The sequence below is a fragment of the Tenrec ecaudatus genome, chromosome 18 (assembly GCF_050624435.1).
Source record: "Tenrec ecaudatus isolate mTenEca1 chromosome 18, mTenEca1.hap1, whole genome shotgun sequence".
In the NCBI taxonomy this organism is placed as follows: domain Eukaryota; kingdom Metazoa; phylum Chordata; class Mammalia; order Afrosoricida; family Tenrecidae; genus Tenrec; species Tenrec ecaudatus.
In genome coordinates this window covers 64,607,068-64,621,088 of record NC_134547.1, presented here as the reverse complement: position 1 = coordinate 64,621,088, position 14,021 = coordinate 64,607,068, and positions in this window count along the sequence as shown.

The following is a 14,021-nucleotide window of genomic DNA, read 5'->3' as shown; positions in this document are numbered from 1 at the left end:
GATGTTCAGGGTTTGTCTCTTTCCAGACAGGATTGCTCAGTAGGTTAGTTTTTGCCTTGCTCCGTACATCGTGGTTGACTGATGTTGATCAAGATAAGGTCAATGGTCATCTAAACATTTAGATTCTTAAGCCACGCTTGGCATCAGACTCATGAAAATAGAAGATAGGAAGACAGCTCGCCAACAGGGCAGTATCAGACTGGGCTCTTCAATGTCAGCAGCCCTTAGAGTCTTCATGGTAGCCAAAATAGCTTTCCAAGAACAATTTCTCCCCCGATGCACAAGACTCCTGTCAGGCTAGGGCTGGGACTAGGCGTGGATTCCGCCTGGCTTAGATGCCCCTCAGTATCTCTGGTAACAACTCGACAGGAGAACTCCCAGGGCCCCAAGGGTCTGCCCAGTTAGAGGAGCTACTACAGTCGAAGACATCTGAAAATACTGTGCCCACAGGTTTTCCCAGGACAGCCAGTCCAGGGAGGTTAGCCAACCGCAGTCATGTTTCCCATGAGCCATGATGCACAGCAGCCACGTCTTGGCCAAGTTCTGAAGAGAACACAGCTAGCCAGTTAACAGAGAGTCACATTTTGCAGAAGGGAAAGGTTCTGTCAGCCCTGTCCGCATATATACATACTTTATTGTGTATTTGGTTTCCAGGAGAGGTATAATTGTTTTAATGATTTTATTGTGGCAAAACTACATAACAAAACATTTGCCAGTCAGCAATGCTATGTGTAGAATTCTGTGACGTTGATAATCTTCTTCAGGTTCCGCTGTTCTTGTTTTCCGCTCTCAAACCATTCTAGCACCTTTAACGTAAGCTCAGTGCCCCGTAAGAAAATAGACCCCTTTCTCCCATCTCTCCCACCTCTAGTAACTGTTACTTCTCTTTAGTTTCTAGATACTGGCTTATTTCATACATGTTGAGATCATGCAATATTGCCCGGTGTGACTGATGTTCCACGCTGCGTGTTTTCAAGATGCACCCGCATTGTGACATGCACCTGGACTTCACTCCTCTTGATGGTGACATCATTGTATGCGTACACCACATTCCGTCCATCCTTCCACCTGTTTGTAGACTCTTCCATTGCATTCATTCACCTTCTGGCTATACATGCTGGGCGGCTACCCAGGATTGGGATTGTTGGGTCACAGGGTGACAAGTACAATTTTTATGAAATGGCAGATGATTTTGACAACGAGGCAAGAGGCTGGAGAAGGCAGTGCCTGTTCTGAGGCCAGCCGCAACTTCATGTATAATAGAACCAGGCATTGCTGAATCTTGTGCCATTCTCAAAATCGTGGACATAACTTTGCATCCATCATTGCAGCCACTGTGGCCATTCATCTCATTAAGTGTCTTCCTTCTTTTCAATGGCTCTATACAAAGCAGGATGTCCTTCTCCAAGGGTTGGCTTCTCCTGGTAACATGCCCAAAATAAGCAAGACAAAGTCTTGCCACCTTGCTTCTAAGATAGATTATGATTATACTACTTCCAAAGCCAAATTGTGGAAGGTCTTGATGATCAGTTATCAAGTTCAGGGTTTGTTTGGGCTTTCCCTTTGTTCTTTGGTCTACAAGGAGCTATTGAACGTTATTGAGTGAATTGTGCATTCTTCAATATATAACTGAGAACAGGAGTTTTCGTTACACTATTAATAAACTGAAAATAAGAGGAAAATCTGTGATTTCAAAAATAAATGTCCCATAATTTCAAATTTTACTATCCTAAGAAAGCTAGTAGATCACCATACATTAAAGAGTCATTTAGAAAAGAAAAATAATCAGTTTTATACTAGTGCTGTAGCAAAATGTGACAAACAATTTAGATAGAAACAAACAGTTATCAGATAGAATAGCATCTGAGGTCTTACAGTCTTGTCTCCAGACAAGCAGCCATCTAAGTGAGATGCCAACTAAGTTCACATGAAGAAGCACACCATCAGCAGTCACAAAAGGATTGGAATCCATATAATCCAAAGTCGAAGGAGAGATCCATATCAGAACCTCAATTGTGAGGATCGGTTGTGCAGATGGCAATGGGTGACAGTGGGAGCCCAGGATTCATTCGTGGAACTACATAGGAAGTGCGCCCCTGGAGAACTCCCCTATCCAGATTGAGGGATGGAAGGAAAGTGGTCCCTAACCAGAGGGTTTGGAAGAGGAGTATAGAAGATCAAAGGCATACATCTGACCCGAACAGTTAAAGCTTTGCCAGTAGATTCCCAGCTGTGATGCAGGCTGGACCTGATCTGGTTATCAGATTTTTCTGTATTTTTTGGTGTGCATTGTGTTGTTTGGGTTTTGGTTGTTCATATTAGAGTGTATCTCAGGGGTGTGATGTCAAGGGAGGTCATCCTCTTGAAGCTGTGTTATATGATTTTCCCTTTTTCAGTATATGAAACCAATGATTGATGAACCTATAGTGACAGCAAGTAGAATAAGGGGTTTGGGGCGAGGGAGGTTCAGTGGTGGTGGGGGAGTGAAAAGGGCGATGTCCAGAAATCCATGTAGAAAAAGCATGTTTGGAAGCTGATTGTGGTAGCAATTGTACAATTCTACTTGACATCATTGAGATGTGAAATGATATGATATATGTATTAATGCCCAACTACTACTCTAATTAGTTAATCAATTTAGGGGAAAAAACGAAAGTTATTGCGATCAGGAAGATGATCTGGCAACTGTGACATCAATGTTCGCAGAAGGCAGAGCCAAAGCAGGGGAAGTAGTTTAGAGAGACCAGCATTCCCCTGAGGAGGTGATTGTAGCTTCGTCTAGGAAAAGTGGCATTGGGAGTTACAACACGCCCAACAAAGAGGTGAAAGACTTGGTGAGGGAAGAATCAGCAGCCTAATGAGCGATCAACTGAAGTAGCTGCTTTTGAGATGGGGACCTTAAAGCTCTTGAGCAGCCATCCAGAGGAAAGAAGAGATGAAAATCAAAAGGCACATGGAAACAATTAGTCCGAGGGACGAGTGGACCATGTGAACATCAGTATCCACCCCCCCGAGACCAGGAGAACTAGCAGTTGCCTGGCTACTACTACCAAGTGCTCTGAAAAGGGTCACTCCGAAGACCCTGTAGAGAGAGGGAGAAAATGTGGAACAAAACTCAAAATCATAAAAGAGACCAGCTTTATTGGTCAAGTGGGCCCCCCAACTGTGGCCCGTTGTCACCCTTCAGGTGTAGGACTGAACTCAGCCCGAGGTTTGAGTAATCAGCCCTTTAAGATCCAAGGGGCAGCACTTACCCAAGGACAGCATTTGGAGGGGTAGGACATGGAAGGAATGGAAACAAAACCCAGGGAGGATATGGGATCAGTGATGAGGCAGCTGCGGGTTGGGACACGAATAGTCGGCCACATTCTTAACTCCTGAATTGATGCTGAGATGAAATTTTTAACCCTGTTTCTTTCTTCTTAATTGATAGGCATTTAGGCCGAGGAAAGAGCCTATTCCAGGAGGGGAGGGTCTTCCTACATAATGCTTCTTTTTTCAGCAGTTTCTCTACTACTAACCCATCTGTTCTGCCAAACAGCAAGGATCAGCTGTCGAGTCCGCACTGAGTTGTGAGTGACCGTGGTCCGCTGCAAGCATCATGTTCACACACAGAGAAGTTGAACATGACCTTCTAGGGCTGTTGTATGAATGGCCCGATTCCAGGGTTCTACTGCGTTTTCTTCCTATCACAATCTTCACTGAATCCAGAATAGAATGGACAGGAAGTGTGTCCAACACAAAAGGTTTGTTCCAGGACATGTATTTCTTTCTTTAAAAAAAAAATCATTTTACTGGGGGCTCTTACAGCTCTGAGAACATCCCATATGTCAATGGTATCGAGCATATTTGTACCTATGTTGCCATAATCTGGGGGCTCATATGGCTCTTAGCACAATACATCCATACATACATTGTGTCAAGCATATTTGTACATTTGTTGCCTTCATCATTTTCAAAACATTCTTTCTACTTGAGCCCTTGGTATCAGCTCATTTTCCCCTCCCTCCCTCTCTCATGAACCCTTAACAATTTTTAAATTATTATTATTTTTTAATGTCTTACACTGACCAATTCTCCCTTTACCCACTTTTCTGTTGTCCGTCCCCCAGGGAGAGGGGTTATATGGTGATCGGTTCCCCCTCCCTTCCCCCATTCTCCCCCACCTTCCCTTTACCCTGCTGGTATCGCTACTCTCATTTGTGGCCTTGAGGAGTTTATCTGTTCTGGATTCCCTGTGCTTCCAGCCATTATCTGTACCAGTGGACATGTTCTGGTCTAGCCGGATTTGTAAGGTAGAATCGGGGTCATATTAGAGGGAGGGAGAAGAAGCATTAAAGAACTAGAGGAAAGTTGTATGTTTATTTGGTGCTATACTGCACCTTGACTGGCTTGTCTCTTCCTTGTGACCTTTCTGTAAAAGGATGTCCAATTGTCTCCAGATGGGCTTTGGGTCCCCACTCTGCACTCCCTGTCATTCACATGGATATGTTTTTTTGTTCTGGGTCTTTGATGCCTGATATTTGATCCTATCGACACCTCATGATCCCCCAGCTGGTGTGTTTCTTCCATGTGGGCTTTGTTGCTTCTCAGTTAGATGGCCACTTGTCTTCAAGCCTTTAAGACCCCAGACACTACATCTTTTGATAGCTGGGCACCATCAATTTTTCTCACCACATTTGCTTATGCACCCACTTTGTCTTCAGCGATCGTGTCAGGAAGGTGAGCATCATGGAATGAATGCAGGGCACATATTTCTATCAGAGACTAAATCCCTGTTTGGGGGGACCCAGTGCCAGAGGTTTAAGATTCTCCCTAACTCACCACAGCCGACCTCCCTCTGCCTTCAGATATCAGAGCCCTCCCCAGAGTGGTACCTGGTCCTCTCACCATGACAAGACAATGGACAATAATAATAATAAATGAGGAAGAAAGTAGAATCAACCTCAGAATGGAAGACCTAACTGTTTCCCTTACTTAGAGCCGCTTTCCAATGTAATTTTTGCAATACAGGTAGTCCTGGACTTCCAGTGTCTTTGAGTTAAGATGGGGCTACAACTCATCATGTTGTTTTTATTTTTCTTATCGTCGTTAGTAATATATTATGACTGTTGTTCAGTGCTATTGAGTTGGGTCTAACTCATAGCGACCCTCATTGAGGGTCTTCCTGATTTTGGTTGGTTTTCTACTATATGCAGTGCTGCCAGGTATTGTGCTGATATTAGTGTTCTCATGCCAACCTCAAAGGCAAATCAAGGTCATATTTATAAAGAAATAAATAAAGCCCCACTTTCAAATAAAAACTTTAAAGAAGATCTGTACCCTTTATGGAAATTCTTTGTTAAAAATATATCTATGTGGGGAACCCATCACAAAGTTGGATATATAACAACCCCCCCCCAGAGGGGGGGAGAATAACAGAAAGGTAGGTGAAGGCAGACAATGGACAGGGTAGGACACAAAATAACAATAGTCATATATAATTGATAAGGATTCGTGAGGGTGGGAGGAAGGGGGAAAAAAAGAGGAGCTGATACCAAGGGCTCAAGTAGAAAGAAATTGTTTTGGAAATGTTGGTGGCAACATGGGCACAAGGGTGCTTATTGCTATTGAATGATAGATTGTTGTCAGATTTGTAAGAGCCCCCCTAATAAAATGATTAATTAAAAACCAAAATCTCTACGTGGGAAACTGAGAACCTGGAACAAAGTGTATGTGGCCTGCTTCTACTTGTGGCCACAGGACTTGGCACTGCAGCACCAGTGAGAGGCGTACCTCCACAGTCCCGAGACAATGGAGAGCGCCCAGAAGCACAGATTACAGCAAGGACGTTTGCGCCACATCCACCCTCCATAAAATAATAATATGCAGGTGTCTCCTACAGACACCTGGCTCCTCATTGCCTAGCAATCAGAGTATTCACCCCCTTTGTCTCTTCTTTTTTTAATCATTTTCTTGGGGGCTCTTACAGCCCTTATCACAATCCATACACCCATCTATTATTGAGTCCAGCACATTTGTACAGATGCTGCCATCGTCATTTGCAGAACATTTTCTTTCTACTTGAGCCCTTGGTATCAGCTCATTTCCCCCCTTCCCCTGTCCTCCCTCCCTCATGAACCCTTGATAATTTATCAATTTTTTTTTCATGTCTTGCACCAACCACTGTCTCCCTTAACTCACTTTTCTGTTGTCTACTCCCTTCGGGAGGAGGTTATATGTTGATTACTGTAATTAATCCCTCCTTTCATACACTCCCCCACCTTTCCCCTACCCTCCTGGTATCACTACTCTCATTATTGGTCCCGAGGGGCTTCTCTGTCCTGGATTCCCTGTGTTTCCAGCTCTGATCTGTACCTGTGTACTTGCTGTGATGTAGCTGGATTTGTGAGCCTGAATTGAGGTCATGATAGTTGGTGGGGACGAAGCATTAAAGAACCAGAGGAAAGTTGTGTGTTTCATTGGTGGGTCTGTTATTCCTTTTTTTTAAAAAAAATGCTTTATTGGAGGCTCTTGCATCTGTTATCACAATCCATACATTCCTCCAATGTGTCGAGCACATTTTCACATATGCCGCCATCATCATTTTCAAAGCATTCTCTTCCCACTTGAGCCTCTGATATCAGCTCCCCATTTCTTTCCCCTCCCTCCCCCACATGCCCTCCCTCACAAACCCCTGATAAGTTATAGATTATTTTTCCCATATCTTACATTGCCCTCTATCGCCCCTCACCCACTTTTTCATTATTTGTCCTCATGGGAGGGGGTTCTAGGTTGATCTTTGTGATCAATTCCCCTGGTATCTCTATCTCTATTTTTCTTATTGGCTCTGAGGGGTTTATCTATCCTGGATTGACTGTGTGGGCTCTTATCTGTAGCAGTGTGCATGCTCTGGTCTAATTTATAAGGTAGAATTGAGGTCATGATAGGTGGGGGGAAGGAAGCACCAAAGAACTAGAGGAAAATTGTATGTTTCATTGGTGCTGTACTGCACCCTGACTGGCTCACCTCTTCCTTGTGACCCCTCTGTGAGGGGATGTTCAGTTGTCTACAGATGGGCATTGGGTCTACACTCCATGCCTCCCCACCCCCCCATTCACCTTGGGTATGGTTTTATTCTGGGTCTTTGATGCCTGATACCTGATTCCATCTACTCCTCATGATCGAAAAGACTGGTGTGCTTCTTCTATGTGGGCTTTGTTGCTTCTAAGCTAGCTTGCTGCTTGTTTATCCTCAAGCCTTTAAGACCCCAGATGCTGTATCTTTTGATAGCTGGACACCATCAGCTTTCTTCACCACATTTGCTTATACACCCATTTGTCTTCAGTGATCCTGTTGGAAAGGTGAGCGTCATGGAATGACGAATTATTAGAACAAAGTGTTCTTGGTTTGAGGGAATGCTTGAGGTGTCTATCTGCAACTTTACTTCCTAACATATAGATATGAGTACATAGTTATATTCCCCCCTTGTTATATACAAATATATTTACATACGTGCATGCCTGTATTTAGGCCTCTATAAATGTCCTTTGCCTCCTGGTTCTTCTATTTCCTTGTACCTTCCTCTTGTCCCACCATCAGCTAACATGTCTTTCAAGAACATCTAAATAAATATATTTTATGCAATGCCCAACAAGCATACCTTTGACATACTTATATATGTCAAATATAGATAATATATATAATGTGTGTATACATATAAACAGATTGGCAGCTGATTTTTGTATAAAATGTCTTGGGAAGACATTGCTAGCCATATCTTTTGTGCCTTTCCAAACAAGTAAAGGAACCCAGCAGCTCTGTCTTGGAGTCCTATAAGGTGAAGGTTGCCATCTCTCAGTGTGCCCTACTGTGTGCCTTGAATGTTGCTGTCATGCCAGCAGCTATGCCACCTGCTGGACCAATTTCAAGGGAGCTTTCAGACTAAGATGGACTTGGAAAAAGGCCCGGAGATCTGCTTTCAAAAAGAAAACAAGGAAACTCTACATATCACAATAGAATTGTGTCTGCCATCATGCCGGCAGAGGAGTTCCCTAGGTTGGAAGGCACTCAATACCCAGTAACTGCAAGAATGGACTCCAGCATGCCCATGGTTGTGAAAATGGTACAGAACCAGTCAGTATTTGGTTCTGCTATACATGGAGCTACCATGACCTGGAGCCAACGCCACGGCAAATAACATACGGTGGAGGTGCAGGGAGAAAGCCAGGGCATCCTTTGTTGGTTAGCTTTTAATCATTATGGCTCAAGTACCCCTAGCTGAGAAAACTTCCATGGGTAGCAGGTACACTGAGATAATGTGACTATGTTACTGGACAGTTGTTTTAACAGCTTTATTGAGCTATAACTCAAAAAATTCATACAATTCATGAAAAGTCTATAAATGAATGTTTTAGTATATTCACAGTGTTGCACAACCACCAGCACAATAAAATATAGGGATTTTTCATCACCCCTACAAGACACATTGCACCCCACCATCTAATGGGCAACTTTGGTTTTCCCCCCAGAGGAAAGACGAGTGATGAAAATCAGAAGACCTACGAAATAATTAGTCCAGTGGACTAACGGGCCATGCAAACATCAATCTTCACACCCCTGAGACCAGAAAAACGAGGTGGTGCCTGGCTACCACTGCCAGTTGCTCTGAAAGGCTTACATTGCAAGGTCATGGATGAAGAGAGAAAATTATGGAACAAAACTCAGTCATTATATAAGAGATTAGACTTGCTTGTCTGAAAACTATAGGTCAGATCTCCCAAGTCTACACCTTTAGTCACCATTCAGGTCTGAAAAAGCATCCAACCTTGTGGTTAAAAAACAAAACAAAGCAAAAACCATCGGAGATCAAAAGGGCAGCATTGACCCAACATCAAAGTTCTTAGGGTTAGCAATTAAGGAGGGACAGATACAGGGAGCCAGGGAGAAGTCAGAATGGGTGATAGTATATTGAGAGGATTGCAATGGATACATTAAGACAAAATGTGTATGAATTGTTGAATGTAAAAGTAATGATCTGCTCTGGACATTTTAAATAGCTGTCCTTTGGGTCTGATTTTTTTCACTTAATGTAATCTTTTCAAGGTTCATCCCAGCTGTAACATGTATCATTCCTTTTGTGTTTTTTTCTTTTTCCTTTTGATTGGTAAATGTTTACAGAGTAGACCATCAGTATTACATATAATATTTTTTATCATTTTATTAGGGGTTCATACAACTCATCACAATCCATACATACATCAATTGTGTAAAGCACATTTGTACATTCATTGCCCTCATCATTCTCAAAACATTTACTCTCCACTTAAGCCCTCCCCTGGCATCAGCTCCTCCTTTTCCCCCCTCCCTCCCTCATGAAACCTTAATAATTTGTAAATTATTATTTTGTCATGTCTTGTCCTAGCCGACGTCACTCTTCACCCACATTTCTGTTGTTTGCCCCCCAGGGAGGAGGTTATACGTAGACCCTTGTAATCAGTTCCCTGTATCATTCCTTTTTAAAGGCAAATGAAATTCCATTATATTGATCTATCGCATTTTGTTTATCCTTCCACCTGACAGTGAACATAGGGGTTATTGTCACCTCTTGACGCTAATGAATAACGATGCTATGGCCACTTGAATACTAATTTTTGTATGTACATTGGCTGTTTTTTTCCCCTTGGGCTACTACCTAAGAATGCACTTACTGGGTCACATGACAACTCTGGGCTTAACCATTTGGAGAAGTGCCAGACTGCTTGTAAGGGCTCCAGTTCTGCCTTTTGTATTGTGGTCCTCCTTGTGGGCAGTGGCATCACAGGGGTTAGTGTCACCAGTAGGATAATCCGTGGTGCCCACCCTCCCTCCCCCGCATGGAGAGAGCCAGCAGGCAAACCACCCCAAGGCAGGCGGAACAGTCAGGTCTAGTCCTGCCCCTTGTTCCCTGCAGCTCCTCCCTCTTCTATACTGTGGCAGGTGCTATGGCCCACCCACTCTTCCCTGACTGGTGGGGGTGATGGTGATGGGTTACTGTCTCAGTGGATGTGAGAAGGAGCCTTGGTGGTACAGTGGTTAAATGTTCAGCTGTTAAACGAAAAGTCAATGGTTTGAACCCACCAGCTCCTCCAGGGAAGAAAGCTACATCAGGCTGCGTCCACAAAGGTTTACAGCAGGTTCTCAACCTGTGGGTCGTGACCCCTTTGGGGGTCAAACGACCCTTTCACAGGGATCGCCTAAGACCATCGGAAAACACATCTTTCCAATGGTCTTAAGAACAGAGACACCACTCCTCTATCCATCTCCAGACGCATCCACCCATATACGAGTACCCAGTGTGAAAACTGTTACCCATGCTACACCATGCTTCAAGACAAAATTTCATTTATTTGTAATTAGAAATAAATATTTCACAATATGTAATTACATATTGTTTTGTGATTAATCACTATGATTTAATTATGTTCAATTTGTAACAATGAAAATACATCCTGCATATCAGCTATTGACATGATGATTCATAACAGTATCACAATGACAGTTATGAAGTAGCAAAGAAAATAATTTGGTGGTTGGCGGATCACCACCACATGAGGAATTGTATGAAAGGGTCACGCCATGAGGAAGGTTGAGAATTGCTGGGTTCCAGCCTTGGAAACCTCTACTTTGTCCTACAGGGTTACTCTGAGTTGGAATTGGTTCATCAGCATGGATTTTTTGGCTGTAGTGGGTGTGATAAAGTATCTCATTTTGGTTTGCATTTCTCGGGGTGCCTATTCAGTGGTCATCCACGTCAGTCTAGCTCTGAAGCTGTGGCTTGTGACCTCATAGAAACTGACAGTAACATGAGGTGACGATGATGAAGATTATGGCGAGGATTGGGGACATGGTAGCTAACGCTCACTGAGTGCCTGTTTGGTGCTGGGAATGCCGTATGCATCCTGAGTGTTATTTAATTGGATTCTGCTGTGAGACAGAGCCTGTCACTGTCCCACTTTAACAAAGCAGAGACTGAGGCTGAGGTGTTGTTTTAGGCCCTTTCGAGGCAGTTTGGACTCATAGCGACCTTGTGCACAACAGAGGCCCCACCCTCACAGCTGTCCTATGTTTGAGCCCCCTGTGGCAGCATGGCGGCCTTCTCCAGGGACTGTCTTTACCACTAACATGTCCACAGTACAGGAGACAAAGTCTCATCATCCTTCTCTCGAAGGAGCACTCTGGCTGTACTTCTTCCAAGACAGATTTGTGTGTTCTTTATTATTATTATTATTAAAAACTTTTATGGGGGGATCTTATATCTCTTATCACAATTTATACTATGTTCATCCATTGTGTCAAGCACATTTGTACATATGTTGCCATCACCATTTTCAAAGCATTTTCTTTCTACTTGAGCCCTTGAGATCAACTCCTCATTTTCCCCCTCCCTCCTCCACTTTCCCTCCCTCATGAACCCTTGATAAGTTATAGATTATTATTTTCATATCTTTCACCGTCCTCTGTTACCCTCCACCCACTCTTCTGTTGTTCATCCCCTGGGAGGGGGTTATATGTCGATCTTGTGACCGTTTCCTCCTTTCCCTCCACCTTCTACTATACTCTGGGGATTTGTGTGTTCTTTGGACAGTACATGTTGCTTTCAATGATGTTGGCCAGCACTGTAATTTAAACGCATTTTCTTCAGCAGTCTTCCTCATTCAAAGTCCAACTTTCACATGCATATGATGCAAGTGTAAATGGAATGACTTTGATCAGGTGCACCTTAATTCCAAAGTAACCTCCTTGCTTTTCAACAAGAGGTCTTGTGCAGCAGATTGACCCAATGTAGCGTGCCATTTGATCTCTTGACTGCTGCTTCCACGAGCATTGGTTGTGGATCCAAGTAAGATGAAATCCTTGACACTTCAGCCTTTTCTCCATTTATCATGATGTTACCTATTGATCCAGTTGTGAGGATTTTTCTTTTCTTTACGTTGAGTTGTAATCTGACTGAACACTGAAATCCTTAATCATTATCAAGTGCTTCAAGCCCTTACTTTCAGCAAGCATCATAGAATGTTGTTAATAAGACTTCTTCCAATCCCGATGTTGAATTCTTCTTCATATAATCCAGCTTCTCTGATTATTGCTCAGCACCTTTCCTGATTTTAAACCATGCAGTGTTCCCTTGTTGGTTTACACAACGGCCTCTTGATCCACGTACAAGTTCCACATGAGCACATTGAAGAGTTCTGGAATTCTCTTTCTTTTCAAGGGTATCCATAGTTGGTTGTGGTCTACACAGTCAAATGCCTTGGCGTAGTCAATAAAACACAAATCAATATCTTCCTAGTATTCTCTGCTTTCAACCAAGATCCATCTGGCAACAACGACATCCCTCGTTCCATGTCTGCATGTGGTATTAATGACATTGCTCTGTAGTCGGTGCATTCTGCTGGGTCATCTTTCTTTGAAATGGGTCCAAATACAGATCCCTTCCAGGCAGTTGGCCAGGTAGCTGTCTTCCAAATTTCTTACATAGACGAGTGTTTCTCAGCTTAATGAAGCATTTCAATCGGTATTCCATTAATTCCTGGAGCCTAAGGTAGAATACAGTAATTATCTAAGGCTTTCAAGCAAGTAAATTGTGAGGCCAAAATTTAACTGTAGGCTGTCCTGCTCCAGAACCAAAGATTCTGGGCACAGAACCTAGTCTTGTTTTTAAAAAACTGAATTGAATAACCGGTTACTGAGATACCTACAGCTTTCTACATCCACACCACTGCCATGGTGGGTACAACATCTTTCTGTGTGTGTTCCCTCAGGTACACTCAGCTTTGCACATCCACACAAGTGCACTCAAGGACTCATAGCTCCAACTTCTTCATCACAAGTCTGTCAGGCACACTGTCTTCTGTGTCTGGTCACAAGTAGCTTGGGGTCCACCTAGCCTTCTCTTTCCACACGATTGTCCTCTCCATTAGATTCGATTCTGCAAGTCCTCTGGCAAACACACTGCCTCTGTGTCCTCACCTAGCCCTATTAGTTGCACACGTCCTGCCCTGTCCACACTGCAGATGTCCTCTCATACCCCCACCTCTAAAGGACCACCCTTGTCAAACAACCATATGCGACACTAGCCGAAACCAGGAAGGCTCAAGGGCACTGTGCTAGTGCACAGTGGGTCACCCCAGGTTGGTATTAGGTTAGTATTTTCATTTGATTTCTCTCTCAACTTTTACACAGCGGGGGACAATGCAACTGTTGGTTAAGATAAGCTGGTTTCTTTTAAATGATTTCACATAGAATATGATGATCTTCGGTGGAATTGTACGGTCAGAGAATCAAGTATTTAAAATGTTCTCTCTTGAGCATGCCTTGGCATTTTCTTTGTAGCCCACTGGTTTGGAGACTCAGAATTTTCAGAGCTGACTCAGAGGCCTGGCAGGAAGTCACTCAGATAGTCTCTGAAGTCTAAGACCCGCCCCCAGAGTCACTCGCCCAAGCTCAACACTCCTACTGAGAAGCAATGAGGAGGGACATGTTTTATAATCAGGTGGAGGTTTGGGGGATGCACTGGTTACCAAGGCCCTACACAGAGGATCGTGAAGGACTCTTAGGCAAACAGGAACCTGTTTAGGCACGCTGCCCTCTAGTCCTCTACGACTGTCATATTTGTGTCTGTATCTCTTTCCATCACTGGAGAGCTGGAAGCCCACTCTGTTGATAAAAAAAATGGTTTCTCCCACATGCTTTTGGAGCAAAGAAAAAAAATGAGGCTAAGTCTATCTTCTTGATTGAACTTAGCATTGACACATCTTTGGTTAAGAAAAAGCCGGAATTTCCTATAGTCAAATTATAATCCTCCCACTAGGCAGTGAATGGAGGGGAGATGGTCAACCTGTGTGGTCTTTTGGAAGGGTAATGGACAGACAGACGAGGCAAAGCTGTGAATCAACAGAGAAGTCAGCCGGGCTTAATGATTGCTCCGTGTCGTTACCTAGATTTGAGCTGCTTCTAGTCTCCTCACTTGTGTTCAGCATTATACTTGGGTGGCCAGGGGT